Source organism: Muscardinus avellanarius (assembly GCF_963383645.1).
Source record: "Muscardinus avellanarius genome assembly, chromosome: 1".
Lineage (NCBI taxonomy): Eukaryota > Metazoa > Chordata > Mammalia > Rodentia > Gliridae > Muscardinus > Muscardinus avellanarius.
The window spans coordinates 79,246,412-79,270,020 of NC_137786.1; positions in this window are offsets into that span (position 1 = coordinate 79,246,412).

The window sequence follows — 23,609 nt, forward strand, 5'->3', positions numbered from 1 at the left end:
TAAGTGCCATCTCCATGAAATGATGACTATGTTGGCACCTGCTATATGATGTGATAGAAATAAATTCAGATTAAATTTAAACGAGAGTTCAAATTTATGAAATTCAGAAAAATATTTTATTATTTGTTTTATTTAGTTACATATTCAACTATGATATCATATAGTTCTAGGATGGATTATATGATGCATCATTGTTGTCCTACTCTAATTTCTGTTGCTATGACAGAACACCTTGGGCTGTGCAATTTGTAAAGAAAATGGGTTTGTTTAGCTCACATTTCTGGAGACTGGAAGTTCAGGAGGCCACATCTGCTTGGCTTCGGTGATGGCTTCCAACTGCTCCATGCATGGCAGAAAACAGAAGGATAAGCAGGCATATGAAGAAAACAGAAAGGGAGGCCAAACTCCTGATAGCTAAGCCATTTCAGCAAGAAAAACATGAATCCATCCATTCGTGAGGGAAGACACAGCATGACCTCAAAGATCTCTTAAAGGCCCCATCACCTCTCAACATTGCTGGAGACTGAACCTCAACATGAGTTTAAATGGGGAAGAACTATATTAAAATCAAATGAACTTGTCAAAGACTGTTCACATATTATAGTGATACATACATATCCATGTTTTATAGCAGCACAACTCACAACAGCCAAATTATGGCACCAGCCCAGGTATCTATCAACAGATGAAAGAGTTATGAATGTGTAGGATAAACACAGTATGGAATTTTACTCAGCTATAAAGAAGAACAAAATTATGTGTCTTGCAGGAAAATGGGTGGAACTGGCAAATATAATGCAATGTAATTGAGTTAGCCAGCCTCAGAAAGTGAAAAGTCATATCTTTTCTCTCATATGTGGAAGCTAGGGATAAACTGGTAAACAAGAGGACATTCACATAAAAGAGGAGAGACCCCAGTGGAGTGATGGAGGGGCTCTGAGAGCGGGGAGGTAGGTGAGGAAGAGACTCGATGAAGAAAACACTTCAAACAGCACTATGTGCATATATGAAAGTATCCATGCACATCTCAACATCATGTACAGAAAGAGGGAGGCATGGGGGCATGGGGTGGGATCCCATGTATCCAGTGGGAGCTCTCCAAGTGCTGTGTGCACATATGCCCCATCACTTTTCTTCTCGTGATGTATAATTTCAATGCACCAGTAAAATTATACTTCTTAAAAAGATTGTTTTAACACTCTGAAATCATAATTCTCTGTATTTCAGAGCTTACTTCCTCATTCTCACCTTGATTTTGCTCTGATTCAAAAAGATAGGGCACCGACTGTAACACATGAGGCTCTGAATCCTTCTGTGTTGTGTCTGTGACCAAAACCTCACACCTGGGTCTGGTGTCCAGAAAAAGTCTCCTGTTCCATTCGTGAGATCCTTTTGTCAGCTCTCTCCAACTACTCATATTTCATTTCTAGCCCTTTATTTGTCATTCCTTGACTACAGAGATCCCCACTCTGTCCCTGAAACCTTCTGTGAACCACTGGGCTCTATTCCCCTCCAGGTGCCATCTTTCTAGTGAATCTCTATCCTCTACACCATAAAGATTTTATAACTCCAGAACACCCACATATACTAGAGTAATACTTTTTAAAGATCATCGGAAACATTTGTATCTATGTCTCCTCACCCTTAGAGTACCCCATCAAATGAATAGGCATTATGTTAAAGGAAATAAAAATCAGTGCACAATGCTAATAACCATGAGAAAACTTGATATAAAAATGTTTCACAAAGGTATTGCACAAAAAGAGGCCCATTAAGTAGATATGTGAATCTTGAAGAAAGAGTAATTCTGTTTAATAAGATGTTTCCAGCATTATCTTACTAATTTCCTAGGGAGCAGGTACAGGCCATACAACATTTATAAGGTAATTAGAAGTCCTTGATAATTGTTTTTTTAATTAACAACAAAATTTGAAGAAAAAAAATCCCGCTACCCATTCCCACTTCTCTTCTGGATTAATTGTGTTAGATTCAGGAAAGGCCATTTATGCACGAGAGATTTTTCCATTCCAAATTACAGGGTGAACATGAGCAGATCAAATACTCTTATGTAACTGATGAAGCCAGACAGGTCCCCTTCATTTCTACCCTTTCAATATTGCAGGAAAACTCACTGGTCATTTTTGACAAGCATTGGTCCTTTATTAGGGGAGAAAAGATCTCACTATAGACACTTGTTTTCCCCTCAGCCCTTAATACCATGTTCTGCTGTCAAGTAATGAAGGTTACTGAGTCACCTAAGTCCAACAAAGAGAATTCTGATCATCAGCAGTGATGACAAGGCCATCAGCGTAGATGTAATGAGACCTGCATGATCTACAGGAAGCAAACAAGAATATTACTGTGATAAATCCAGGCGCTTCATATGGTAAGCAAATGACTGATCACTTAGGTAGTCAAAATTGGCCCCCATGCACTTGGGCTTCTATTTTATTTCATATCAGCCATTCTGCCTACTCCTATGCTCCTCTAAGCTGAGACCAAATATCTCTCACAAAGGAGAGAAAAGTGCTGATGCTGTTTCACAGACCTGAGTCTATCCTCTCCTTGAATCTTACCAAATTTTAAAGCTGATAATTTAAAATTCCGGCCCTCTACTGAAAAGTAATTTTCATCTCTACGAATTTATCTATTACTTGGCTAGATGGTGCTTCTGTGTGTGTTTTTGTCTTCCAAATTCTAGAATGAAAAAATGCCATTTTTATTTCATTCTGTCTTATGCTTAGGAATTGAGATTGTGCTTTGAGGTGGGATGGAGGGTAGGAAAGACCCCCAATCTGTTGCACACATAAGAAAGACAATTTGGGGAGATGTAAAATATCCTGCATGTGCTGTTTACTCTTTCATGGCCACTGAAGGAGATGGAAGGCAGATTGTAATACTAGCAACAAATCATTCAGATAGTAAAAATCTTCTTATAACTAGATGACCAAACAGTTCCATCTGTCCAAGTATAGCCTTGGATAATGCTTGTATTCCTGGCATAATTATTAGAAATGCCATTTTTCACTCTCAAAATGACTCTGTTTATAATATAAAGTATGTAGTAATCCTATTTATAATCAAATTGGAAGTGAGTATTCTTCAATGTGATCTCCTGCATCAAATTTTAGTTTCTATTGGTAGTCAGTCTCAAAAAGAAAATTCTTGAAGGCTTAGGTTTTTGTTACAGATATCTTTTTTAATTTTTTTATTGGTACATTGTAGTCATGCATGCATGTAGTACTCATTTAGCTCTTCCCCAATTACAAATATATTTTTTGACAGATTTTCACCTCCAATAATCTAATCTTTATACCTGTTAGATGCAAAAATTATTCTGCATAGCAAGGGGTAGACTACATTCTATGAATTTTAAGTGCTAATTTTAGTTTAGGTAACAAGAATCAACAAGTATTGAAATTAAACATCTCACCTGTTTGCACCAACATTTTTAGACCCCAAAGACTTGGATGAATGTCTTCATATTCATGTATTCATTCAATTGGCATTTAAATAAATATGAGGGGCTATGCTAAGTGCCATGGAGCACAGAAGTCAAACCAGACAGAAGATATCACCCTCATGGCCTTTAAAGGCTAGCAAATAAGAGACATGCATGGTAAATGTCAAAAGAAGGAAAACTATGTAGTACTGAGTTCAGCAGGAGGAGATGAGAAATAATCATCAGGGGAAATGGAAAGTGTAATAACTATCCTGGCTCTTAAAACACTGAAATTCTTCCCCATCAGATGGTAAAATTAAGTGTCCACTTTTTTAGCCAAGAAACACCTTATGATACTCCAACATAAGTCACCATCTCTAGTAAAAGAAACTAGGAGAAATGCTGGTGATGATGAAGGACGTTGAAACAGCTGCTCAGCAGACTACCGAGGCAGGTTCATGGACATGGTGGAGATGGGGGTGGAAAGGTGAAGGACTTGGCCCTGCTCAGGAGCAGCCAATGCGGATGGGCCTACAGAGCAGGAAGGTTGGTGTCACCATTGTCAGCAGGCACCTGGATACAGACTCTCCAGACTGACCATCTGAGAAAGGCTGACATTCAGACAACCAGCCACAAATCCTGGACAACACACTCAGCTGTCTTGCCTTCAGCTGCAGCAGAACACCAGACCCCAAGGGTCATAATGACTATGTCATTTTATTCTCTGTAAACACATTGAATGATTGTAATATAGCATTATTCTCTCAATTTTTACCAGTGGTTAGTATAAGAAATGACCATATGAATACACTTTCTGCATCCTCACTAATGCCCACTATTAAAGATATTTTCTTTTATTATAGTAATCCATGGCTAGGTTCTTGTTTGAGTTTATTTCCGGGAACATTTTATTCGGACCAACTGGCATATATCCTTTTATTAGAAAATGAATACTACATGACTCATAGAATTTCTTTTCTGCCCTTTGTGACCTGCACAGGAACTAAATTTAATGTTCAATTGTAGAAAATATCCTTAGCTTAGATTTCAGATCCAATGATCTCCTCTACTCCTTAATATGGCTTGTAATATTTCAGCCTTATGTTCATGTCTTACTGCATATGTGCAACTCATATCAACTCTTTGAAAAATAGGCAGCTTATATATGTTATCAGATATATGTATGTATACATTAAATAAAAAAGTAAACTATTCCAAAACTTAGTCATGAAAGTACTAAATAGCTGAAATGTTCACTAAACTCTCTCTGTGTACAGTCTCATATAATTCTGCCCTTTCTTCAATATCTATCATAGTTCTTGGCATGAGTTTGTTGAATAACAGGAAAAATGAATACCACATTGAGGGAGTATTAGTCTCAAGATTACAGCAGAGGTAAAACATCACCATAACAATGTTAAAATCCCTTCATTTTCTGAACTGTGTAACAAACATTGCTGAAAGTAAATTAATCATCATCTGTGACCAGGAAATGTCTTTTGATTGTTTGGATATTTCATGGCATTTAATATTGTTGGGATTTGGATTGGAATTAAACTTAAAGAAATTTTTGTCTACAAGTATAAAGGGAAAGTTTCCATTTAGCAGCAGAATGCCCAGCGCATCTGTATCTCAAGGAGCCCACTCATTTTCAGTTTCCAGAGCTGAGGTCCCCCTTTGGAACTATAGCAAATTAAGAGGCGTGTGCTTCTTGGAGCTTTGTCTCTTTTACATTAATAAAAACTAATCATGTTTAAACATGTTAGCACAGCAAGTCCAGGGATGTGGGAGAGGATACCAGCTCTAAAGTGAAATTAGTAGTGTGAAGGAAGCTATGTGAAAAATCGTGGAGAGAAATTGATTGAAAATGAAAATGAGATGTCTTTTGAGGAAGATGGCCTGTAAGCCTGACTGTGTGAACTAAAAAAGTAAGGTTAAAAAAACAGAATCAGAAAAAGCTGGCCTCTGTGAGCTTAGAATGACTCCTTGGCTACTCATACAAAGCAACTGCATTAAAAGGAGGAAAAATCAAACCTAACGTGCATATTGGACAATGAAAAAATTTAACAGAGGAAGAAGGAAAATAAAAGTGAGTTTATCCTTTAAAATTAATAAACTCTCTTTCTGTTCTGCTCTGCTCTCTCCATTTTTGACACCACTAGATTCTTACGTGTTTCTAATGTTTTCCCATCACTCTGATAAAACTCCTCTAACCACATGAGCCCCTTGACCACCACCACCACCACCACCACTATTTGTTGGGCAGCTTGTGTCCCCCTCCTCTGAAGCTTGTTTTAACCTCTATGTCCATCCCTCCTAATTCCTGAGGGATTACAGCACCACCTTGGGTAACAGGTACTATGTTCATGAGGAGAACAGCCACCTGAGTCGCATTGAGAAACAAAGAGTAGAACCTACACGTTTCCTTTGAAGCTTTTTCCTGATGGGGACAGAAGCATATGCACAGGCCACATGGAGAAAATCAGTCTAAAATGTGCTCCACATCACTTGCTGAGTGTTGTGAGCAGTTCGCAAGCTGCACCATGGGGATCAATGCCTTATACTAAGTACTTCTTAAAAATAAGGAGTCAGGACCTCTGAGTGCCGTATTCATTTTGCCATATCTTCATGCTAGGTAGGATTTCATTAATTATTTGTCTAATCATGTTGTATTTTATTGTAGATTAAACATTTGGGGGTCACTGTACATTAATACAAAATGTCATTGTATACTCATTTCAGGTAGTTATTTACAAGTATAAGAAGAAGAAATGAAAAGGGAGGGAAAGAAGAGAGAAATAACTTATTTTATGCTGGCTATATGCTGAGATCTTTCTGTGTGTTATTCCATTGGTGACTCACACCATTAAATGAAGCCAGGATCATTGTCATCCCTACTCTATATTTATTTTATTTATAAATTTTATTTATAAAATCTGTGTACTTGTGACCATAAGTACAGCCATGGAAAAACTGAGCTTAATTTACCAAAAAGGATTTGTAGCTCACAGAGCTCATGATTGCTTTTTCTATCTTTCTTACCCCAAACCAACATTACAGAAGAGCTCTCACCAACGTGACTGTACCTAGCAATGCAACTTCTTACTTGCCTTTATTTAATTAACCATTTTAATAGAAAGAAAAAGATAGTTGAATAACCAGGGAAGGCACTGATTAGTGCAGACATGAATGGAGTGAAGTAGTCAATATTTTTAAGATGTCTATAAAAGTATTCCATATTGTCAAAATTTCATATATCATAAGTGTAAGTAATGCCACCTTTAGCGAGGGACATATTTCTTACTTAAAGGGTCTGCTCATGACGCCATTCATTTGATGGGGGAACTGAGCTCCCAGCGCTCTCACTGATGAATCAGTGACAGCCAAGAAGGTGGGTATTAAGTGAAAGGGAAGAGCACATCCTAATTCCTTTTTACCCCTTTCGCCTTACCCATGAAAGAGTTGACAAGCTAAATAGTCTGCGTGTGAGCTGATCAGTAGGAGTGAGTGGAGGAGGCTGAAGCAGACAGTACTCCCAAATTAGCCCGCTGCCAATCTTGGTTCACTGGACTTTGACATGGGCATTAGGGCGTGAGCTTTATTGCAGTGGTGCTTTGGCAGGATACCATTTCACAAGGAGCTTCCAGCTCTGAGAAGGAGAACAGGCCTGTTATTACCGGATGCTTTAAATTCATGGGGGCCTTGCAAATGGAGAGAAGTGTTTGTCAAGGAGCCCACATTTAAAGAAATACTTGATGTTGACTTTTCATTTGGGTGAAACTCACTTAACCCTCTGAGATCTCACATTTCAGCCAAAAAAGATCAGTGGTTAGCTGGATTCAGAAAAAGAAATGATAAGGATTATAAATTATCTTCTAACACCCAAATATACTCAAGAATGCATGGTGGTAATGAACATCTATAAATGCCAAGAATAAAGCATTTAGCAAGAAGGCTGATGTTAGATTGTACCTATTTGTCATAGGATTTCACTGAAAGCCTTTTAAGTAAATTCCTCTAGTTCTAAGGGATAATTTGTAGGTTGACACAATGCTGTGATGGGTTGCAGATGCTGGCAGCCCTCTGATGCTGAGAGTGTGAGCATGATCAGCAGTACCCCCTACTATACACCATCTTCAAAGCTGTAGGCAGACAGCTATGCTACATGACCCACCAAATGTGAAGGAGGGAGTCCCTGTGCTGTAAAGGAAGGAGAAGAATCTCTTGTACAAAACAGAAAATTGGTCAAACTGCTTCAGAGCTGTAGCCTTTGGAAATAAAAAACTGACTTTTAATCAGAGTCAACAAAAAAAGTTAACCGACGGCACATAAAACAGTTATTGAATGATAATTTGCCACAATTGAAAAGTAATTCAAAATATGTTTAAATTGTGTGTGCATGTGTGTGTATATGTGTGTATGTATGTATGTATGTATGTATATATGTACTAGATGTTGAATCCAGAGGCATTCTACCTCTAAGCTATACCCCCAGTTTATTTTATTTTATTTTATTTTATTTTATTTTATTTTTGAAACAGGACATTGCTAAGTTGCTGAGGCTGGCCTCAAATCTGAGATCCCCTGTATCAGGTTGGTATATACGTATAGTTTGATTAAAATTTGTATTATTATTTCATCATCATAATCTACTTTTCCCAATGATTCTTTCAGTATTTGATATAAAAACGAATGAAACTGTGTGGTTTCTGAAGAATGCACCAATGCACCCACAATGAATTCACCAGAGGGCATTCTTTTCATTTTAGAAGGAAACAGCGGTGTTGAATATCTGTTAGATGCCCCACAAACAACCCATTTGAGAGTTTTCTCAATTTCAGCATTCGATGACATCATGTCTATGCTAAATTGGCTTTTCAGTAGTTGCTATGAGCAAGTACCACATAAAAATCAATGTAGAATGTGGAACAGAAACTGAGGCTAGCAATGTCTGATCTAATTCTGAAGTGTAAGAAAGTGTGTGGTACCCAATAAGCCCACATATCTCATCTTATGTAATATTGGCTACAATGATACAAAATTTATTTCAATTTATGTGTATTTTAAATAGTGACTAAGCATTTATTAAATAATTTGTACCAAACCACTTAGCAGAATTGTTCTCTATTTCTGTTCACCTGGCAATGCTGTAAGAAAAATTGCTGAAACACTAAGACATTACGTGCCAACAAAGTTTGAGAACCTCTGACATAGTTTTCTTGATATCTCTTTCTTTCTCTCTCTCTCTCTCTCTCTCTCTCTCTCTCTCTCTCTCTCTCTCTCTCCCCCACCCCATCTCTTTTTCATACATTTGCACACATACACACACTGAACACATGGATTAAAAGAACTTGTTCTTTTCCCATTCAGTAGTTATTTACTGAGCATCAGATATATTCTAGGAACTGAGTATGAATCTAGTTACACAGTGTAAGTGGTACCAGTGGTCTGTTGTCATGAAGCTTAATCTCTTAGGAGCCAGTCATTTATTTTTAGATAATTTTTATACTTTTATTGGTGCATTATAGCCTTATAGTTTCATAGTGATAGTGGCAAACATGCACACAGCACTTGGTAGGCTACCCTCCTGGCTCCCTCTCCATCTCCCTTCCCTTCAACTGATTTGCATTGATATTCTCACATGTACATAATGTTCATAGAAGTGACTCCTTCATTGGTGTTCCCTGTCCCTCCTTTGCTCCCCCAGATCACTTCTCTGACTCCACTAAAGTTTCTCCTCGATTATCAGAAGTCCTTCTGGTATCCCAGTTACTATCTATCTAGCTTCTGCTTATGAGAGAAAACATATGACCCTTCACTTTCTGTGACTGGCTAATCTCACTTAGCATAATGTTCCCCAGGTCTGTCTATTCTCCTGAAAGTGACACTATTTTGTTATTCTTGATTACTGAGTGGAATTCCACCATGTATATGTCCCATAATTTTATAATCCATTCAGCTGTTGATGGACAGACACCTAGTTCAATAATTTGGCTATTGGGAATTGTGAATTGTGCTGCTATAAACATATACATACATATGTATATGTATATATACATATAGATATAGATATATTACTATGATTTTCTGATTTCAGTACCTTTGGAAAGGTACCCAGGAATAATATAGCTGGATCATATGGTGGATCCATTCCCAATTTGCTGAGGAATCTTTACACTGGTCTCCATAGCAGTTACACTAATTAGCAATCCCACCAACAGTGTAGAAGAGGAGAGCCAGCCACTTAATTACCAAGTAAACAAGCAAACAGAATACAAGGTACTCTAAAGAAGAAGGAAAGCTTTCTTTCTAACTCCCTTTCTCATTCACCAGCCAGAAAATTTTACTTGCCTTCATTCCTAAAATGTCCTTAGAGATTCTTAAACCATAAATGCCCTCTCACCTACCCTATTATGGAATAGCAACATCATAATTAACACATGAAACCAGAATGATATAAAAGAGAATACCAATTAGAAAGAAATTTGTGCATATATGTAGTCTTTGGGCAAAGGGACAGAATTGTGTTCAACAGGAATTTTAGATTAGGCAAGAGGAAAATAAAAGGAGATGAGGTAGGGACCAACCTCATGAAAGGCAGGACCCCTGTGACTTCAGGCAGGACCCCTGCAACTATTCTGCTTCTCTAAGTCAGTGGTTCCATAGTCTGTCATTCCCCACCTAAATGTTCCTGAGGGCCAGGAATGAGGCTTAGAAGCAGGAGGATTTCACTGAAAAAAAATACGGAGCCTTGCCACTTGGCTTAAATCAAGTCCTGTTTGCCATAGATACTCAGCCACATAAAATGAAACACAGAATACCTACTACCCACTGCAGTCTTTGCCTCTCTCCTTCTTCTTCCTGAAAGGAGGGATGCCTAACAGTATAACTAGATTCTACCAGTGCACCTTTGCCTATAGTTCTTACATACAGAGGTACCAGTGCACCCAGAAATAGCTTTTCCTATATATCACTCACCCAAGAAAACTCTCAAAAGCTCAAAGTAACAGGCAGAATTATGACTAACCAAATTCTGTGTTTCTATGTATACATATCCTTAGTTTAAAAAGAGTGTGATTTGTTGGGCGTGGTGGCTCACGATTGTAATCCCCGTGCTTGGGAGATGGAGACAGGAGGAAAACGCAGGTTCGAAGCCAGCCACAGCTGGCATAAGAGACCCTGTTTCCAAAATAAAATAGGTCTGGGAGTGTAGCCGGGAGGTAGAAGGGCTTTCAGGAACCCCAGTACCACCAAAAAAAAAAGAGTGTGATTAGCGGGGTGTCGTGGCACATGCTTGTAATCCCAGCATTTGGGAGGCTGAGACAGGAGGATGGTGGTTCATGAACAGCCTCAGCTACTACTTAGGGCGGCCCTCTTCAACTCAGTGAGACCCTGTTTCAAAATAAAGAATAAAAAATAGGGCTGGAGGTGTAGCTTGGAGACAGAATGCCCCTGGGTTCCACCACTAGTACCCACAAAATAATATAAAAAAAAGAGTATGGTTTATGTGAGAAAAATGTGGCCAGAACAAACAATTAAATGAGAAAAGCAAACCACCTCTCCTGATAGTGTGAGATTTCAAGAGTAGAATATCTGTCTTCCTTCTTAGACTTACCTGATCTTAGCAGTGATGCCTGGAAAAAGTCAGCCATTCTGGTACTATCAAAGGCAAGATAGTGCATTCTGCAGTATAATTTAGAGTCTATCAAGGGCTTTTGTGAGACTCCTCTTAACAGAGGAATGCAGGGCGATTGAAATGATCTCCTGCCTACATTTAGCAAATTAGGGTTGCAGAGTTTCCTATGCCATCGGACTTAAAGCTGCACGACTCACTCCATGCTTTCTCAGCAAGAGGAATAGGGCAATTTGTCTTACATAGGGAAAAAGGAAAAATGGAAGCATGAGAGAAAAAAGGCAATTTGAGAGGTGGCACGATGTTCAGCTCTCTCAAGGTGTAGAGACATCGCTACTACTCGCTTCTGCCCAGCTGCCAGGATGGCCGTAATTATGGAGTGACTTTCCAGCCTCCTTCAGCTCATGAGCCTTCAAGGTAGGAGCCATCCTTACACGCTCATTGACACGTGGAGAGCAATAATGTCGGCTGGGCCTGGGCTGTCGGATGTGCTTAGCTGCTAGGGAATCTTCTATACAGGATTGTTCTCTTTCTTTCAATCAGAATCAGAATAGTCCTGCAGCAGGACAGCAGATTTTCAAAAGGAAAGGGGGTACATTAACACTTAAAGGAGTCTTGTACTTTTAAGTATTACCTTGTTGTTCAGTACACAGTTTAGCACTTAATTGTATGCTGTCTTGTTTTCTTCCTTGCTGGAAATTGCTGAGGTCTAGAGCTGGATGCAACTTCAGGCTCCATCTAGTCCAACCCTCTCATTTAAAAGATTGTTAAGAGAATACCACGAAAAAGTTTTTTGGGCAGGGACATAAGCAGGAGTCAGATTTTTCAGATTCCTGAGCTGCTGTTGAAATTCACTATTCCTGTGTCAGATGTCCCAGAAGACAGTAAGTTTGATACTGCCCAGATGCCTATACCTTCGTAATAATGCTTACATTCTTGCCCCAGTGAATTTTCAAGTCTTGTTTCTATGGGTTTTTTAAATTTTTCTCTTATATGTCAAAAAATGAGAGATGAGAGAAAGGGATCGATACAGACAGAAAGAATAGAAAGAATAGTATGAAAACTATAAATATATTTTTAAAATCCTAACAATAGTTAACAATTAATTTAGTGCTTACTCTAAACACTGAACAGGTTAAGTCATTGTCTTGAGGTCCCTCAAAACAGTTCATGTCCTTGTAAATGGGCAAATCACTGTGAAGACATGCCTGTAGTTACTGGGTGGGCACGGCCTCTGGGTACTGTCTGACTTGGGTAGTCCTATTTCTTGTTACTATGGTATATGAAAAAAGCATTTTTCTATGAACCTTGCCTTTCTGACTGAAAGGAGGGTGACCAACTGCCTGGTTGCCCTGAACTGAGAGTTTTCCCAGGATACAGACTTGCAGAGCTAAAACCACGACAGTCCCAGGCAGTCATGTCTTCCTGCTCATACTCAATATGACCTCTGAGTGCCCGGGAGCATTTATAGCCCATGTGAGTGAGAAAGGTCAAGTTTCTCTCATCTCTGAGCATCTGTCTCTGTCTTCACAAACCCCACTGCTGATCTGAGCTGGGATAATCAGTCGTCCCTCCTCTCCACAGTGATAGCTCCTCAGAGCTCAGCCTTCTAACTAACAAAGCAACCCCTTGGCTCTCTCTGGGCTAGAGAGTCCCTGGCCTCTGGACATGGCTCTCATTTGGTACTCGGCTTAGGTATTTGCCTTGCTGCATTCTCTTCTCCTTCTCCTCTTTCTCCTCCTTCCCCTCCTTCTCCTCCTCCCCCCTCCTCCTTCTCCTCCTCCCTCTCTCTCTCTCTCCTTCTTTCTTTCTTTCGTTTTTTTTTTTTTTTTGGTGGTACTGGGGTTCCTGGAAACCCTTCGACCTCCAGGCTACACTCCCAGACACCTATTTTTTATATTTTTATCTGGAAACAGGGTCCTCTTAAACCAGCGAGGCTGGCTTCGAACCTGTGCGATCCACCTATCTCTGCCTCTCAATCTCGGGAATTACAAACGAGTGCCACCATGTCCAGCTCTTTCTTTCTTTTTTTAATCTTTCTTTTTATACTTAAGATTGAATCTCGAATCCAGGGCCATTCTAACTCTGATATACATTTACTTTTCATTTTGAAGCATGTTCTCCCAAAGTTGCTGAGGCTAGCCTTAAACCTGATTCTCCTGTCTTAGACTCCCAAATACTGGGCTTAGGACTACACTGCCACACCCCGTACTGCTGTGGGACTCTGCTGCAGGTTACCCTGGCCATCACCTCAGGAGATGTGCTGGTAGCTGGCCAGCCAACAGCCTCAGCTCTGCCCCATAGATTGTGAGAATCTGAGATTATGTCTCTCTCCACCCAGACAAGCCATTCTGTCACCCAGTTCTGCTCTGGACACTTTCTGGTATGAGGATTTTCTGAAAATCTCTCCTCCATAATTATAATATCAAATAAGCATAGTGTCAGAGAAGTGCACCTGGACACTAATGCCTCAATTTCTGCCTTTGGTTTCCTTTCCTCTTGATGACACCCACCCTCAGAGGGCTTTACAGGGCTTTTTTCTCCTAACTGGAGCTCAGAGGTACGATGTGCTTGGGTTTCATCCGCAGTTCCACACACACAAAAAGGATTATATCCCAACTGCCCTTTCAGGAATGAACAACCTTATTAAAAGAGCAAGTCATCGCTGGGTGTAGTGGTGCACAGTTGTAATCCCAGCATTCCGGAGGCTGAGACAGGAGGATCTCAGTTCACAGACAGCCTCAGCTACTAAGTGAGGCCCTTCGCAACTGAGACCCTGTTTTGAAATTAGAAAGAATTTTTAAAAAATAGGGCTGGGGGTGTCTCTCAGAGGTTGCATACCCCTGGGTTCCATCCCTGCACCACACACAAAAAAAGTAGCAAGTCAAAGGTATTGACTACTATTCAAAAGGATTATTTAAATAAATTTACTAGAAGACTTCTTTTGTCACAAGAATAAAAGAATCCTAAGTTTTATCTTTCTTCAAATATGATAAGATCCCTTGTTTACCCACTGATGGTCTCAATGTTAGATATGTTGTTTTGTGTGGGTTTTCCATGAAAGTAAAATTACACACTATTGGAGCTCACTCAGTCCCAAGGGATGATGTAGTCTATTCCTTTTAATTAAATCAAATTGACTTTTTGTTTTAGAGCTATCTAAATTATCTATTTAGAGTAGAGAGATAGCCCATATACTTTCTGCCATTACACATACATTGATCTACACATTATCAATACCATCCACCACAATAGCACATTTATGACAAGTGATGAGCCAAAATTGACACATCATTTTCATCCAATGTCCACAGTTTACATTAGGATTCATTCTTGCTCTTGTACAGTCTGTAGGTTCAGATAAATGAATGTATCCATCATTACAGTATACAGAGTAGTTTCACAGCCCAAAGATGCCTTTGGACTCCACCCATTCATCCTGCTCTCCCTGCAACCCTTGGCAACCATTGGTCTTTCTACCGTCCCCATCATTGTGCCTTCTCCAGGATGTCATGTAGTTGGAATCATAAGTATGTAAGCTTTTTGGATTGGCTGCTTTCACTGAGTAACAGTTTCCTCTCTCCTCATAGTTTGTTTGCTCATTTTATTTTAGCACTGAGTAATGCTTCATCCTTTTGATGTACATGAACACTTTTATATTCTTTGGTACAGCTACTCTAGAAAACAATTTGGAGATTTCTTACAAAACCATGCACATTCTTACCATATGATCCAGAAAATTTCTTTTCTGTTTATCCAAAGAGTTAAAAATTAGAGCCAGGCATGGTGGTTCATGCTTGTAATTCCAGCACTTAGGAGGCTGAGACAGGAGGATCGCACAGGTTCGAAGCCAGCCTCAGATACTTAGTGAGGTTCTCAGCTTAGTGAGACCCTGTTTCAAATAAAGTATAAAAATAGGTCTGGGGTATAGCCCAGAGGTAGAAAGGCCTCTGGGTTCCACCCCCAGTGCCACCAAAAAAAAAAAAAAGAGTTAAAAATCTATATCCACACAAAAACCTTTTCATACATGTTTATAGCACCTTTTTTCATAATCACCAAAACTTGGAAGCAACCAATATGTCCTTCAGTAGGTGAATGGATAAACTGTGGTTCATCTGGAAAATGGAATATTTTCCCACATTTTTAAAATGTTTTAAACCAACAGTATTTTTGAAATATGGCATTTCTGCAAAAAGAAATTTTGCTCAAAAACCCCATTTGAAAAAGTAATGATACTTTACAAGATGGTACTTTAGCAAGATGGACCCTGGAGTCTAACCCTCAGTCACCTCTGATAAACAGACGTTACAGATTCCTAAAGTATACTTTTACAAAGTACTGATGCCATCATGAAAGACCAGCAAACTCAGAATCAGAGTGGCCACCTGAGTTTCTCCACTATTTCATGCTTGTACATATTTTCTTTTAACAGACGTTTGGTACACTTATTAAAGGTTTATCTCTTTAGTTGTACGCTTATTTAAATGTCTTTGAGAAACTGACTTCTTTTTTAGTGGTGCACATCTTTAAGCTGTTACTCACTAGAAAAAGAAGTTATTTGATTTTCAAAAAGCTTGTGTTCAGAAAAAACAAGATGCAGCCCTTTTATTTACCAGCACCTCTTTAAATGGGAATTTCAAGTATTCAGTTAAATCCTGAAACAAGCCAAACATATCCCGAGAGAAAGTTCAGGAGACAATTCTGTCCAAGTACATACTTACCCACTTCAGCAAGTCATTATTTGACATAAAACAAGTAGAATGGGATTTGGGAACTTAAACAATAAATTTGGGTCAAGGAAAAAAAAAAAAGTTAAGATGATTGTTCAGAAAACAAAAAAGGTGAGAGGTTTTGTTTTTGAGGTTTTGGGTGGGGGGTATAGAGGTTCATTTCCAAGTCTAATCTCTGAGACTTGAACATCCAGTAAGTCTTTTTAGGACTTTGTGCAGATGTTCAAACTTCAGGAAATATGAGTTCTTTAAAGCCATGGAAGATTGATTTCATGTTTTTCTTTTACAGCATTTTGATGTGGACTTGGCAAAGAATGAGGTTCCTGTGCTAATTTCCTCTTGCCCTATGTAATTAGTCGGAATTTTAAATTAGGTAACAGGATATAATTGTCTACTGACCATTGCAGCCCATTTGTTTATGACACACTCCCCGGGCTTTTAGAAGTACAATATTATTACCCACCTCTTCATTTGTGGAGCTGTCTCTTTCCTCTTTTTTAATTTCTCCAGTTCTTCTCCCCTCCCTCCTCACTTCCTTTGTGGGCAATACAAGAAGGCACTTTTCCTTCCAGCTGGCAAGGCATTAAGGAGGTCTGAAGGGGGTGTACAGGAGTGACTTACACCCTCCCTGGAGGCCAATTACACTTGGAATCCTCCTGATCTGCCCTGATCAGGGAGCAGGGCTTCCCCTCACAGCCTATTGTGCTAGCTCTGAGCCACCTGATCAATCCGTTCATACCCAGTATTTAAATTAGGGCGTCACCAGTCCTGGACCCACGTCAGGGCCTCTAGGTAACACTGGGGAATAAATTAACATTTGACTGTTGTTCCAAAGCCACATGGACACCATTATTAGAAACCCATCAGCAATAAACGGAGCTGTTATGCCAGTCTGGAGAAGAAAAAGGATGAAATAGCATCGTGCAATTGTCTGCTCTTGCACTGTGGCTTAATGCAAAAATTAGTTGCCTTTGTTAGTTTGGTGGAAGGGCAATTACAATTTAATATGGCATCGCATTATGTATCTAGTAGTATAGCTTTATGGCAAGCATTTCTTTTAGGATCACTAACTATAGTTAAAAAGAAAAGAAAGAATATGTTCAGCCTTTATTCATGTGATAGCTAGACCTATAATTCTAACCACCACCAAAAGGCTAATGCAAGTGGTCAAGCTAATTTAGAGGAACACTTGCCTAACAAAGCAATGACAGGAAAGGAAAGAGATGAGAAAATGACTAATAGGCAAGTTAGCAGACATCAAACAAACTGGCTCTGAGTAAGAATTATTTGAGAAAATATATGTTTCAAAATCAATAGCAAAGCACTTTACAGAATTTTGGAAAGTAAAGAGAAGGTCTTTGAATTTATTGAGGACAAATCTTGGCAGGACATCATGATGAAATACTTTCATTTTGTACCAAAAAAAAAGAAGAAGAAAAAGAAAGGAAAGAAAAGAAAAAAAACATATCTTTGTTGAGATTTCTTGCATTCTTTTTTATTTCAAGGCAATTCGTGATATTGCTACTGAAATTGTACAGTGAATTTCCACGGTAAATTTTATGGTCCTTTACATTCTGAGTACACGACTATTATGTAATTATATTTTTCTATCTACCAATCATTTTACTTTTTACTCTTTTGTAACCTACATTACAGTGTCCTAAAATGAACACCAGAGAAAAAAAGATATATCATATCATTTCAGCAACTCAAACAGCTCTTAAATTAGGCAATACAAATATTATAGGTAAAATGTATTACCATTCTTCTCTCTTGAAAAATTATATCACAATAATGTGAAATAATACACAAGCTCTAGCTATTTTAGAAAAACACAGCTTAAAATAGTGATTTTTCTACAAGTAGGCAATACCCCATAAATATAACTTCTAAAATTTGAAAAACTTTTTTTAATACTTTTATTGGTGCATTCTAATTATAAATCATAATGAGATATATAGTGATAGGAATATATATGAATACAAGGCTTGGTGTGTCTTCCTCTGGAATCCTCCTCACTCCCTCCCCATTCTTCTTATCATTTTTTGAACATTTTTAAAAATTGTTATTTAAAAAAGTCAAAATACTACCAGGCATGGCGGTGCATGCTTCTAATCCCAGCATTCAGGAGGCTGAGACAGGAGGATCTTGGTTCGTGGACATCCTCAACTACTTAGTGAGGCCCTCTGTAACTCAGTGAGACCCTGTTTCAAAATAAAGAATAAAAAATAGGGCTGGGGCATAGCTTGGAGGTAGAATACTCCTGGGTTCCAACCCCACTACTGCCCAAAATAAAAAAATTAAAAAATTAAAAGTCAAAATAATAAAAATTTAATGGCTGACTCCTGAGCAAGTGGTATGTTTACATTTTTTGAGAGCAGGCAGATTTTTAAATTGCATATCACCCTAGTTTTTATTATCTTTCAGTATGGCCTAGATTAATTAAGAATAGCCAGTAAAACTGTGCTAATAATAATAATAATAAGCAAAATTATTTCCAAAGTCTGGGCAAAATCTATGACATATACGAAAATCTATACCTAGATGAATCATATCAATTTGAATTTACGCTCAAAAGTACTTAGCTAAAATAGTATCTTAATAATTAATGGACAATTATATGAGAGAAAGTAATAGAAATGAATAATAAACATAAAAGTTCAACCTTATTGGTGACCACACAAATGCAGATAGCATCAATAAGATAAATATAACAATCAAATATGAAAAGATTTTTAAAATGAAAATGCGCTGATGAATGTATGGTGAGTAATCAACAATAATGGTGATAGTATGAAGAAGCATGACATTTTCTGGAGAGCAAATTTGTATTATTTATCATAGGCCTTAAAATTTTCAAATCTGTAGTTAATTTCACTTCTTTTCTTTTTTCTTTTTGCGGTACTGGGGATGGAAGCCAGGGGCATTCTACCTCCGAGTTATACCCCCAGCCCTATTTTTTAGTCTTTTCATTTTTTGAAACAGGGTGTCATCGAGTTGCAAAGGGCTTCTCTAAGTAGCTGAAGCTGTCCAAGAACTGTGATCCTCCAGTCTCAGCCTCCTGAATGCTGGGATTACAAGCGTGCACCAACACACCCAACTAATTTTACTTCTTAAATTACATAGCAAAGAACTAATATAAAATACAATCAAAATGTATCTGCTAAAATTTTATTACATATTATTAATGTAATCAATTATTTATTTGTGTGACAATAGATTTATGGTTAAGGAAATAATGTTGAAAATATGTAACATTATGTAGCTATCAAATCCAATTGCCAAGAAATTTTTGTCGAATAGCAAAATACATATAATAGGATCTTAAAGTTCAAATATAAGATTTAAAATGAGTGTATATAGGCCGGGCGTTGTGGCGCACGCTTGTAATCCCCGCACTTGGGAGGTGGAGACAGGAGGATCGCGCAGGTTCGAAGCCAGCCACGCTAGAGTAAGAGACCCTGTTTCAAAAATATAAAATAGGTCTGGGAGTGTAGCCCGGAGGTAGAGGGCTTCCAGGAACCCCAGTACCACAAAATAAAATAAAATAAAATAAAATAAAAAAATAGAAAGGGAAAAAATAAAAAATAAATAAAATGGGTGTATAGTCTGATTTGAACCATTTATAGGTATAAGTAAACTCTGTACACACACACACACACACACACACATCCAGAACACTTGCTTTTTGAACTCAGCCTATAAGGAACTTCAAATAGTCCCATGGAAAGTCCAGAGAGGGTAGAACTAATTCACTTGCTTAACAGTTCTTATGCAGCCATTCCTATAAAAGTACAAACATTGTGAACATGGTAGACAAGTGAGGAAAACTCTATCAGACCTTCCAAATCACTCCATTTGTCAAGGGAATGTCACTATGTGACCTAGGATACAATGTGAAGAGAAAGACATGCCCACGAAACCCTGTCAAAATTCCAGATACACACAATTATGAGATATAATAAAACAGTGGCTAATGCGCTAGTAAAATATACAGATATAAAAAGGTGTAGATGTGGATGTAGATTAATGAAGACACATAGGTATGAATCTAAAGGAAATAACTGAAAGATATTCTAAAATATTAATACTAGTTAATTTGGGGTAGAATATTTATCAATAATTTTAATATTATTTTGTGCTTTCCAATATCCAGTGACAAATAGGTATTTTAATTTTATTTTGTGTGTGTGCTTTTATTGACGCATTATAGTCTCACATCATAATGCAAGTTATTTTGACAATGACATACATGGACACAGCATTTGGTGGGCCTCCTTTAAAACACTTTAATTTTAAAATGTTATTCTTTTAGAGAGAAACATTGATCATTATTATTTAAAACAAATTAAATCTTTTTTCTGTTTATTGAGACATAATATTTGTATCTTTATGGAGTACAATATGATAGTTCATGTGTATATACTATGAGATAATAGTCAAATCAAGGTAATAAGCACTTCCATCTTCACCAGCATTAATAATCTTTGTGTATTGGGAATTCCACATTCCTTTTCTCCAGTTATTTTGAAATACATCATAGATTGCCATAACCAAAAGTTACCCTACTATGCTGATGCCCTTTACCTAACTTCTTCCTGTTCCCCCTCCCCACTGCCCTTGCAAGTCTCTGGTGACCACTATTCCAATCCATTTTTCTGTAAGATCAACTTTTATTTTTCACAAATGACTGAGAACATGTGGTATCTGTCATTCTGTGTCTGGCTTATTTCACCTTCAGGTCCATCCATAATTCTGGAAATGACAGGATTTCATTTTTTTTATATCAGAATAATTTTACATTGTAAACATATACCTTGTGTTTTCTATCCATTTATCCATTATATACCCTGGTTGATTCTATATCTTGGATAGTGTGAATACCAACTGCTACAGTAAAGATGGTGTTTGGGTATCTCTGAGAAAACAAATTTTTTCTTTAAGATACTATATCTAGCCAGGCATGTCAGCACACACTTATAATCCCAGTACTTGGGAGGCTGAGACAGGAGAATCTCAGGTTCAGAGCCAGCCTCAGATATTTAGAAAGGCTCTCCACAACTTAGTGAGACCCTGTTTCAAAATAAAGAATAAAATAGGGCTGGAGGTGTAGCTCAGAAGTAAAATGCCTCTTGGTTCAATCCTGAGTACACACACACACACACACACACACACACACACACACACACACACACACACAAATTGTCTGGAGCAATATGGGGAAAAGAACTTTGGGTTAAATTGTTTGCTTGGAGATTTAAATAATTTAAATGACTAAATCATTAAAATTTTTAAAAATAAAAATGATTCTCTTAAATGCTTGCTTTTTAGGCTTTCAATGATCTAAAAATTTAGAAAATACATAGCAAATAATTACCTTATAGATGGGTCATGTTAGGCTCTGAGATATTCAGTGATGATATTTTCCTATACTGTGATCTACCTTTTAGCTAGTGAACCAGATCATTCATCCATCCACTTATGAACATTTCTAGTTTTGTTCATGAGTTTCATTTTAAAATCCCAGGATCTGAATTAATTGCAGGTAGTTGCTTCCAACAGGAGAGTAGTCTTTAAATAATACATGTACTGCAACATTTACATCATGTTACATCCTATTAGTTTTTTTCCCCACCATAAACTGGCATAGCACAACACAACACAGGAGAAATGCTTTAACATGGTATAACATGTCTAAAAATAAACACTAAGTTTTGATAGATAGTACAGGACAGATATTTTGAGTCATCCAAATTCTTTTGAGTGGTTTGGTTTACCTTATTGAATTCTGGTTCTTAGAAAGCTAGAAAGCTGATAGCAAAATTGTTTTGTAGTTGGTCCCAGGAGACTTCTACTTAAGTTTGGAGGGTAAAAATTTTTAAATTATAACATGATGCAGGGAAAATACTTACATGGATTCAGATGGCACTTTTTAAATTTTCAATTACAAATAACTCAGACTATCAAAAAAATCATTTACAAGGTTGACTTCTAATGGATGAATGGACATGGCTTCATGGAATAAGAGTATTAATATGGAAGGAATATTGTTTTAACATACTGTACAACCAAAAGTCAGTATTTACAAACCAAAATACCAACAATGCGCTAGTGGTCAGAATGATGACCACTTGAAACAAATGAGGGAAGAAGCTTGGGCTGGCACAGCGGTATCTGGAGCAATGCCTGTTACATCCTTGGGATTTAGTCACAAGCAATTTCTGCTCTCTGGAAAAATAGAGTCTGTCTCTAGAGTGTTCCACTCTTCAAGAGAAGAAAGGCATCTAGCATATTTTCCCTTGGTGTGAGATATGTTCATTTGTAATGTTGACAACTAATACAGTTTTAAAACATGACATGGTGAAGCAAAACAAACCTTTGTGTCAACAGCTGGCCAGGCCACAGTGCCCCCTCTGGACCACAGAGTCTCACACTGATATTCCCAACAATCATGTTCATGGTTGGCTCAGGGAGCTCAGCTGATTGAAATGCAGTACTGTATAAACGAGAGAGAAATATACCTTCTGAAGCAAACTTCTGCCTTTTACCAGGATAGCTTTGCTCTGTGGTTTTCAGCATCACTGCTGATGCAGAATAATGTTGACCATAAGAAAACCTTGAACACTCCCCTTGAACACTGAGCTGACTCTAAAAGGAATTTTTGTATCTGTATGTCCCAAGGTCTATGTACCCACAATTTCCAGCTAAAGTTTATAATAACTTGAGTTATTTAGTGCTCAGGGCAAAGGACCTAGGAAAGGTGTGTGTGGCTACTTACATTCATGGAGACTTGTTTCCAACAAAGATAGCGTAGTTGCATTGTCTGCAATTGCCATGGAATTTACTGATGAACTCTACAAGCCAAGTGCTGTGCTAAGTGGTGGGTATCCAAAAACGAGCAAAGCCTTATACTTTTCCTCTTGTGAAAGAAGGAGTTATGCAAATAAACCAGTAAAATACAGTGGGATTCCTGCTATGACAGGGAAGAACAAAGGAGACCTACTCATTGAGCTAGAGCCAACCCAACTGGGTATGGGAGAAGAAAGATGTGTAGAAAAAGAAGCACTTAGCTGCCTAAGCCAGAGGAATGACACAACATGACCCAGGTCAGGAAAAAGATAGAACATAGGGTGTGAGGAGGACTAAAGGCAGAAAGCAAGAAATTAGAGGTCATCCTAAGAGTTTGGGCCTCATTGCTGGTAATGAATTATGAAAAGATTTTAAGCAAAGAAATCTGTGTTTTAGAAAAATCACTGAAGACAATATGTAGGAGCAAAAGAAAGGAACCCAGAGGCAGGGAAGTGAGGTAAGAACTATTTTAAAAATCTATGAAAGAACCGTGAAAGCCTAACATCTTTATTATACCAAACCAAGAAAGGATAAATTACAATTCTTTGCACATGTTATACAATGTGCAAAAGGAGAATTATATTGTTTTACTTTTCTTTTTAACTTTCTATATCAGAAGAATCATGTTTATTGTGTATAAATTGCCGTGAAATGCATTCCTAGTGAAATTTAAATTCATAAACAATAGCTAATGACTAAACATTCCATCGATGAGCATCTATGTTAAAAAAGAAAGATTAGAGACTCTAATCTTAAGATTTTTCAGGTTTTCTCCCTGATGCTTATTCACACAAGAAACAATTTTTTGAAATCAAGCTTCATTCCATTATCAGAGTTGACAGACTATAACGTGCTAAGGTTTTTGTCTCAGGCTGGCTTCCCGAGAGCAGAGCCTGACATTGAGGACGCGCAGGCTGCCTCCTACTTTACCAGGAAGAACAATCTAGAGAGCAGG